The 7,221-nt window shown below is 40.6% G+C and overlaps 1 pseudogene; it reads left to right on the top strand.

The window, feature by feature from the left end:
- The first annotated feature begins 501 nt into the window (after positions 1–501).
- On the top strand, positions 502–1,363 carry LOC110289877 (non-selective voltage-gated ion channel VDAC1-like; annotated as a pseudogene).
- The last annotated feature ends 5,858 nt before the right edge of the window (positions 1,364–7,221 follow it).

The raw sequence follows: 7,221 nt of genomic DNA on the forward strand, positions 1-7,221 counted from the left end.
CTTATAGAACTTTGATATAGCTGTTTTTTGTGAGGCTATGCCAGTGCCTGGAAAATATAGAAATTGATGCTCACAGACATCTATTGGATGTAACACAGGGCCCCCAATGGAGGAGCTAGAGAAAGTACCCAAGGAGCTGAAGGGGTCTGGAACCCTATAGGTGGAACAACAATATGAACTAACCAGTATCCCCAGAACTCGTGTCTCTAGCTGCATATGTAGCAGAGAATGGCCTAGTTGGCCATCTTTGGGAGGAGAGGCCCTTGGTCATGTAAAGGTTATATGCCCCAGTACAGGGGAATGCCAGGGCCAGGAAGCTGTAGTGGGTGGATTGGGTAGCAGTGCGAGGGGAGGGTATAGGGGACTTTCAGTATAGCATTTGAAATGTAAATGAAGAAAATATCCAATAAACAACTTGTTTAAAATTTAAAAAAAAGAAAGAAAAGAAAAACAGGCTAACAAACAGATGAATGGGCTCCCAGCCTCCGTGCTGCAACCCTTATGGTAGCTGCTGCTGCTTCAACAGTCACAGATTTGGAGACCATAGCTGTGCCTCCCACATATGCTAATCTTGGCAAGGCCACCAGGGCTGTCTTCACCAAGGGCTACAGCTTTGGCTTAATAAAATTTTATTTGAAAATGAAGTGGTAGAATGGATTGGAATTCACCAGCCCAGGCTCTGCCAACACAGAAATCACAAAAGTGAACGGCAATCTGGAAACCAAGTACAGATGGACCAAGTATGGGCTAACATTTACAGAGAAGTGGATCACAGACAACACCCTGGGCACTGAGATCACCGTGGAAGACCAGCTTGCTCATGGACTGAAGCTGGCCTTTGATTCATCTCTCTTGCCTAACACTGGGGAAAAATGCTAAAATAGGACAGGGTACATGAGGGAACACATCAACCTGGGCTGTGACTTGGACTTTGACGTCGCTGGACTCTGAATCCAGGGTACTCTGGTGTTTGGCTATGAAGGTTGACTAGCTGCCTACCAGATGAATTTTTGAGACCTTGGCTACAAGATGGATGAATTCCAGTTTCATACTAATGTGAATGACCAGACAGAGTTTGGTGGCTCCATTTACCAGAAGGTGAACAAGAAGTTGAAGACTGCTGTCAATCTCGCCTGGACTGCAGGAAACAGTAACACTCGCTTTGGAATAGCAGCCAAGTATCAGGTCGACCTGATACCTAGTTTTTGGCCAAAATGAACAATTTCAGCTTGATTGGCTTAGGGTACACTCAGACGCTAAAACCAGGTATCAAACTGATGCTGTCAGCCCTGTTGGATGTCAAGAATGTCAATGCAAGCTTGGTTTAGGACTGGAATTTCAAGTACAAATAAATATTGTATAATTGTTAATTTTTAATCTTTGTAACACAGCTACCTTCAGAATTTAGTGTACCTTTTTATGTTGTATGTTGGGGATGCAAGAGTTGAGAAATACCACATTAGACCTCCAGGCTAAGGATGATTCAGCTTTAAGGTGTTTACCATTTCAGAGGTACAGCAGAAACCCTATTGCAGAAAAGATCTTTTTAGCTGTAGGTGTAGGTTGGGATGGAGCCTCTCTAGAGATGCAAGGCTAAAAGTGGAAGCTGGGACCCTGTAGACAAATCTGCATCCAGTCCCCAGATGAAATTGTGACTTCCTAAGCATAGAACCTTGGTGTCCCGACTCTATGTGCTTGGAAGCATGTACACACCTGTGTGAAAGGTATGTTTTCTAGACAAATAATCATGCCCTGTTCCCATCATGCCCTGTTCCCATCCCAACCTACCAGTTACCGGCTTTACACCAAAAACAGTCTTTAGGGTATGGTAGCTATTTCTTTTGTGCCATTTTTTTAGGGTGGAGAGGGTGGGCATGATGGAGCCAGTCTTCAGTACTTAATTTTTCCTTGTGTTATAGTGTAGTTTTCTCTTCTTCTTCTTCTTCTTCTTCTTCTTCTTCTTCTTCTTCTTCTTCTTCTTCTTCTTCTTCTTCTTCTTCTTCTTCTTCTTCTTCTTCTTCTTCTTCTTCTTCTCCCATTTCACCACAGTATGAAATAGATGCTGGGTTCTCCAACTCTGAGCTGGGTGGGTGACTGTAGTCATACTCTGGCAACACTAGGGATCACAACTGACTCCTCTTTTTTTTCCTTCTTTTTTTTTTTTATTAGATATTTTCTTTATTTACATTTCGAATGCTATCCCGAAAGTTCCTTATACCCTCCCCCCACCCTGCTCCCCTACCCACCCACTCCACTTCTTGGCCCTGACATTCCCCTGTACTGGGGCGTATAAAGTTTGGAAGACTAAGTGGCCTCTAACCAATGATGGCCAACTAGGCCATTCTCTGCTACATATGCAGCTAGAGACATGAGCTCTGGGGCTACTGGTTAGTTCATAATGTTGTTCTACCTATAGGGTTGCAGACCCCTTCAGCTCCCTGGGTACTTTCTCTAGCTCCTCCATTGGGGCCCTGTGATCCAGCCTATAGATGACTGTGAGCATCCACTTCTGTATTTTCCAGGCATTAGCATAGCCTCACATGAGACTACTATATCAGGGTCCTTTCAGCAAAATCTTGCTGGCATATGCAATAGTGTCTGTGTTTGGTGGCTGATTATGGGGTCAATCCCCTGGTGGGGCAGTCTCTGGATGATCTATTCTTTTGTTTTAGCTCCAAACTTTGTCTCTGTAACTCCTTCCATGGGTATTTTGTTCCCTATTCTAAGGAGGAATGAAGTATCCACACGCTGGTCTTCCTTCTTCTTGACTGACTCCTCTTGTAGCCTCACCCCAATTTTTTTTAGCAGTTTAATGGGTACATTGTAGAGTCTTCCATTTTGTGTGGAATTTGCTCCTTCCCTTACAATGCTATAATTAAGATCACTTAAATAAAAGTTGAATAAAATACTGAAACCTCAAAAAAGAAATGAATGAATGATACTGGAAAGGCTTCAGCCCTCTAAGGAATAACTTGCATAAAAATTCAGCGGATAAGGCATTAAGCATGGACACATATTTATATTATCCATGTGCATATGATCACTTTTTAAAAATCAGAAAAGTTTACCCAAGTTAAAAGTCCTATGTCTTTTCATATATTTCAAAAACCCGGCTGTTAGGTGCTATGTGAACAGAATGTAGAACATGTAAGTAAGTGGTTTCTCTTATTTCACTCACACAGAGAAGAAATGTTCAAAAGGACATGTCACCCAGCTTTCCATCATACCCATACCCCTCCATAAACAGCACACAATGTGTCAGGGCTCAGGAAGATTTACTCAGTGCCCTCCAGGATTCTGCAGTGAATGTTCAGCATATCATTATTACCATCCCTGTCGAATCCCAGCAGTTGGTGTAAGCCTCATTCTCACAGTTACACTTTGCCTGTCCTAATATAAGGGAAGGACCAGCCACAGAGAGGAAAAGAGGCATTGGTTCTCAGAGAACAACTAAAATCCACATCTATGTCTATGCTATGCTCAGTCTTCCTCTCCATACTGATGTCTATATTTTTATATAGACAAAATGTCTCCAACTAATCTATATTTTCTACATTTATTTAATCACTACCTTTATTAATCTCTATTTAATTATTTTTATTTATTATAATCATGCCAATTCTTCTAGATCTAAGTCATTCTCTTGGCCACTGCCTTTGTTTGTGTGTGTATTCCTATACACATGCACTGCATAAACATCAAAGAATGTTTTTAGTTTTATAGGCATAATTTAAACTATTTCCCTGGTACAAAGCAAGGAGAAAGAACACATCTAGGCATTAAAAGGCAATTTTACAGGCTTCCTCCATGAAATAAGGACAGCCTTCCACTGACTGAAAATTGGTAATGAGAATGTTGGAAACAAAGACAAATGTCATGGTCAAGTTCTTTGACAAGCAAACTCTAAGGTCAGAAGATGTCTGTGTGACACTCTCTTTTTCTGGATTAGGTCCCCTGTGTGATACTCTATCTCAGTCCCCTGTGAGGGCAATGCAGTAGCAATAAGGGAGATCTGGGTTAATTCTCAGACAATTTGTGAGAAGATACTGAAGTTGGAATCAGGAGACCTTTCAGAGATATTCTAGGGGCTGTGTGCTTGAGCCCTAGTTCTGACCACTCATGGTTTACTGGCTACCTCTGTGAGTAGGTTGAAAAAGCAAGGAACTTACCTTCATAGAGGGCAATGGCTGGGGTGAAGGATGAATTCAGCTTATCCATTGGATGTTACAATAGTTGAGGAAAATACACTTCGAGCTCAAAAATAATCTGGGTGGTGCTACGGTAGTAGCAGGACTTCATGAGTCTGTCTCTCTCTCTTATTTTTTTAATGAGAAGTATATATTAGTTCCTCCAGTGATAAATCTACCCTCCTGATAAGTATCTCTTGTAGCCTTGGTGAGACCTCCTTCTAGCATTCTGTCTTCTTATGTCTGTGAATTAACAGTAGCCCATCTTTTCTACATAGAAAGCACTCTCTATTACTTTGTAGCGACATTTGGAATAAAATGTATAGAAAGAGAACAGATTGCTTTGTCTATAAACTAGGAGTGTTAATAACATCACTGACCTCATGGGATAGGCGTAATGACTATAATGCAAAGGTCTATCATGTATGCAAAAGGGCACCAAACAGTGTCTCTCAACATTTAGCTGTGTATATGTGCCAATCATACTTAATATTACAATCCAATCAAATACCCAGATTTTGAATTGCTAAATCCATGTTACCAGAAAACTGGTTGACAACTAGCTGTGTATATTATTTCAACATTACAATCCCAACACTTAGGAGGGCGAAGTAGATGATTGGGAGTTCTATGTCACTCTAGGTTACATATTAAAACCTTCTCTCAAACAAACAAAGCAAAGCAAAACAAAACAAAAAACATAAATAACATTATGGCCAGACATTCATGGTTTTGTGTTGAACTAGACTAGTACTTCTTGAGTAAATGATTATGTAGGTTAAAGACCCTTAGCACTCTTTTATTTGTTTTGGAGCAGGTACAGAACCCCGTTTTGTCAATATCCTTGACTACTCCATAGCATGGAGAGAGAGGGAGAGGGGGAGAGGGAGAGGGGAAGGGAGAGGGAGAGGGGGAGGGGGAGAGAGAGGAGGAGGGGGAGAGAGTAACCTCACACTGAGTGACTATCTTCAAATTTCCTGAGATGGCACTTCCTCTGAATGCTCCCCAGACTCACCGAGCTGTCTGTCACTACCTGTATGCTTCGGGGCCTATATCCAGCCTTCTTCCACCAGCTGAAGCCTGTGACTCTCTTCACCATCTTACAAAATCCTTAGGAGGGAACTAGTTCTAAGAATGCTTTGAATGCCAAGTTGATTCTTCAATCTTCTCAGCTGTAGCTCCTCATCTCTTAGGAAGAACATCAGAGAATATTCAAATACTGTAAAATTAGCATCTGCATATGGTGTTATGCCTAGCTGCCTATTTTTCTTGAGACACAGTTTAATAATGATTTTGGTCAGAGTACTACAGAGCTTTAACCTAAGCAGGTCTTTAAGGTGGCTCAGGCCAGTCCAAACTTGAACTGATGGAGTTTATATCTGATTAACTGGGTGGCCTTATTTATTTTCAGGAGCCTCAAGTTCTGCATATGTAAGTAGTGTTAAGAATAGTACCTGTTTCTGTAGCTTTTGTGCAGATTGAGTGCCACTGACCTTCATTAACAGTTGATTCAAAAGTCCAGTCACATAGGGCTCATTACCGTTCTACAGCAGAGGGAAGCTGATGGCCATGCCCATTACTGTATAGTGTCTTCTTATGGATTATAGTTAGAGAAATCTTCTGCAGGTAAGGACTCAGAGAAGATGGAGATATGTTCTCAAAACTATTAGTATCTCACAGAGACCTCAGGAAGAAGACCATAGGCATTGACCATAGGTGTTTTCATATCTTCAACCTGTCCTTGTTTCACAGTGTTGTCAGTCATGTTTCTCCTTGCTCCTGGGTCTTTGTTTTTATTTAATCTTGCTATACTTAATGATCTTTTATGGAACACCTTGAATCCAATGAAGAATAAATCCATTACATACATAAACAGATAAACAAATCCATAGAGCATGGATTAGTGTCTTGTTGCCTATTATGGTATTTGTTCTATTTTATGTACACTCTCCCTCCTGCTTAAATCAAGTTTTGGTCTTCTATTGTTGAGGAAATGTAAGAGTGGGGTAGGGATATTTAATGGCCTGTAAATATGTAATGAAGCAATCAAGGCATTTGAAGAAACCTGGTGCTGATCTCAACACAAACAAAATTTCGGTCAGAAAATAAAATTACACAAAAAGAAAGAAATTACTTTAGAACTCATCCTATTTATATTCTATGAAGTCTTTTATTGGAGAACTAACATATGCACAAAACTTCTATATTTTGAATCTGAGATTCCAAAAAGAGTAGAAGGGCCTTGAACTTTTCCCTGAAGCAAAATGGCAGCTGCAAAGGGTCTTTTCACAGAGCGTTCCCGGTTTATGTGTTCACCCACTGGCCTTTTCTTAAAAGAAAATCTTTATAAGTCATAAGAATTCTGTAGAAATTCCCTCTGAAAATCAGAAGCACAGTACTTGGTCCTGATTTGTAAAGAATCTGCTAAGGGTAGCCAGGCTTCTTTATTTCCTGATCACATTGCTGTGGCAGAAACAATTCAACATCTCCATGCTGCCTGTAGACAGCAGTCTGCTCTGCAATACTCTCAGATCAGAAAAACTGAAACAGCTAGCCTGGGTAGTGATAAAATGCCTAGCAATTACAATAGGAATAGCTCCCATCTGTGTTGTACTTCACAGTTTGTGACGTGTTTTCATAAATATTCTTACATGATCCTGATAAAAATTCTTATTTCAATGTCTGTACTCTCTTGCTTATTTACAAGGTTGCTGGAGATGAAATTATTTCCTCTCAAAATTTAATGGGTTGAAACCTTAGCCCTAGAAATCAGCCTTATTTAAAGATACATCTTTATATAGTTGAGTTAAAATGAGGTCACTAGGGTGGATTGCAGCTATCATCCTCACAGAAGAAGTTAGAGATAGATAGCTAGGAGAGATTATGGGACCCCCTGAAGCCATCCTGAATGTATGAGTCTACCTGTCAGAACTCCAATACAGTATACTATATACAATACAACATTGTATATTGTTACACCAGCCCTAGGAACTAGTACAAAAGACCTTTGTAGTCTGGCCCTCCTCTCCTCTGG

The sequence above is a fragment of the Mus caroli genome, unplaced genomic scaffold (genome assembly GCF_978045245.1).
Source record: "Mus caroli unplaced genomic scaffold, Mus_caroli_1 scaffold_2, whole genome shotgun sequence".
Taxonomy (NCBI): Eukaryota; Metazoa; Chordata; class Mammalia; order Rodentia; family Muridae; genus Mus; species Mus caroli.